Source organism: Diachasmimorpha longicaudata, chromosome 17 (genome assembly GCF_034640455.1).
Source record: "Diachasmimorpha longicaudata isolate KC_UGA_2023 chromosome 17, iyDiaLong2, whole genome shotgun sequence".
Taxonomy (NCBI): Eukaryota; Metazoa; Arthropoda; class Insecta; order Hymenoptera; family Braconidae; genus Diachasmimorpha; species Diachasmimorpha longicaudata.
The window spans coordinates 32501-35000 of NC_087241.1; the positions used below are offsets into that span (position 1 = coordinate 32501).

General features: G+C 56.9%; 1 pseudogene; it reads left to right on the plus strand.

Annotated features, from left to right (window-relative positions):
• The window catches only part of LOC135170698 (large subunit ribosomal RNA), a 9417-nt pseudogene that overhangs the window by 3680 nt on the left and 3237 nt on the right, over positions 1–2500 (plus strand).

Genomic DNA, 2500 nt, shown 5'->3' on the forward strand with positions numbered 1-2500 from the left:
GATGGGTGGGTTCCCCCATTCTGTGGGTCTGCTCCCTCTCTGCTCCTCTTTCGAGGGGAGTCGAGGCGGAGCACTCCTTCAGCGCCTCCACCGGGCCCCGATCCGAGCTCCCCAGCTCGGCGGGAACCGGAGGGCCCCCTCCCAGGGACGGTGCTCAGCGTCCCGAGCTACCCAGCTCGGTGCCGCGTGGAACCGCCCCATCTAACCCTTAATCCTCTTATTCATTCTTTTTCTTGTACTTTTCAGCTTTCCAGCTCTTGCCTTTTGGCACGGCCGGCGACCGTCTCGTCAAGCTTCAACCATGGCAGTGCATTATCTGAAATCTATTCCGGAGTCTAAGCTGCCCCCAATCGGATCTCCGGGGGGGCACAATAATGCGTCCGTCGTGCGGCGAAGTCTGCGCATCGCTTCCCAGCATGCCAGAGGAACATCTACAGCGGCTACATCGAGGGACCCAAGGAGGGTGGTGCCCTCAAGGGTTCGTAGTCGCCCGCCGTGCGCCGGGGTACTGCCCTCCCGACGAGGGAAAGGTTCCAGCCTTCGTGCTGTCCACGAGGACGTCGAGGACGTCGCAGACATCGAGGGACTGACTGCGCAGCCGAGTCAGCCAACGCCGGGATCTTCAAGATCATCAACCGGTGAGTCCACTCAATTATTAGGTAGGGTTCGCGAGTGCCACGTTAGTTTAAGTAGGATCGATAGTCATCGCGTCGCGACCGGAGGCTCACCGGTACCCCCCGTTCCAATAGGTCATCCTCCCCGTACCCCCGCGATCGAGGGACCGGGCGCGCAACGCGACGTTAGAATACTGCAATTGAACATGTCCCGCTCAATTGCAGTAACCGGGGAGGTCTTCCAGTTAATTCGCAAAGAGCGTCTGGACATATTGTTGCTCCAGGAGCCCTATGCCATTCGTGAGGCGAACACCTGGGCCATCCGCGGCCTAGGAGTCGGAATGCGTATTGCCGCGAGCTCAACGGAGCGACCGTGGGCAGCCGTCGTTGCGTGCAACTCCATCGTGGAGATTGCTTACGTGTCCCAATTAAGTAATGCACATTGCGTTTGTGCTGAAGCCCGCGTCCCCGGTGGATCCTTCTTCGTCGTCTCCAGTTATTTTCAATACTCGGACGACATAGAAATCCACCTGAGGCAGCTTGAAAAGGTTCTCAGCTGTCTCAGGGGTCGCCGCGTTCTGGTGGCGGCCGATTCCAACGCCCAACACTCCCTTTGGAGCCCCAGGACCACTGACCGTGGTGTCCTCCTGGGCGAGCTCATCGAGTCTTTCGGTCTCCGCGTCGCGAATGATGCTAGGCAGGGCCCAACCTTCAGGAGTGCCGCAGGTACGTCGTTCATCGACGTCACACTGGCCACCCCGGGCATGTATAAATTCATACGTGCATGGAGGTTGGAGGACGAGTGGTCCACCGGTGACCACACGTCGGTTTTCTTTCGTTTAGCGATCCGGAGTTCCTCACAGCGCGTCAATAACTCGGGAGTCGGCGAGGGCTCTACCATGCGGTTCAACGTTCGTCGGGCCGACTGGGAAAAGTTCGAAGCGACCCTCGATGGGGAGGCCCGTGAGAAACTCGTGGACCATCCGCTGGATTCTACAGCGGATGTTGAGAGAATGGCAGAAGTACTGGGTGACGTACTCATCAAAGCCTGCCAAGATTCGATGCCGCGCCGCAGAAATTACCGTCGCGCGAATCCGTGGTGGACCGAGGAGCTGACCAGCAAACGCAAACTGGTCAGTCGTCTCCGAAACGGCTACCGAAGGGAGACTAACCCTGACGCGCGAAAGATTAAACAGAGCAGGTATCGTGTAGTCCTGCGATCGTATACCAGGCTACTTAGGACAACTAAAGAAAATAGCTGGCGCGGTTACATAACGACGGAAAGCAACGCGAATCCCTGGGGCTTTCACTATAAATACGCGGCTGATAAATTGCGCGTAGGCACGGTCCTCAGCACACTTAGAACCGCGAATGGCACGACACTTACAATGCGTGAGACTGCTGAGGTCCTGTTGGACACACACGTACCCGACGACGACCCCAACGCCGACACACCGGAACAGAGAGACATCCGCGAACGCGTGAAGAACCTAAGGGTTCAAACAGAGGACGCACGAGACTTGACGGACGATCAACTTAAGGGTCTCGTAAAGACCCTTAAGAACGACAAAGCCCCAGGATGCGATTTAGTTGAAGTTAGGGTCCTAAAAGTCGCGGTCATGAGGATGCCTCACATCTTCACGCGACTCTTCAACGCCTGCCTTAAGCACGGCGTTTTCCCCACCGTTTGGAAAGTCGGCACCCTTCGTGCTCTCCTCAAAGGAGTTCACAAGGATGTGTCCGACCCCAAATCCTACCGTCCCATTTGCCTCTTGTCGGTTGTCGGGAAATTTTTCGAAAAGGTCCTACACGGAATCCTTACGGCGAAAGTCCTTACTGAGGACAAAATATCAGGACGTCAATATGGCTTTCTGCCTGGACGCTCC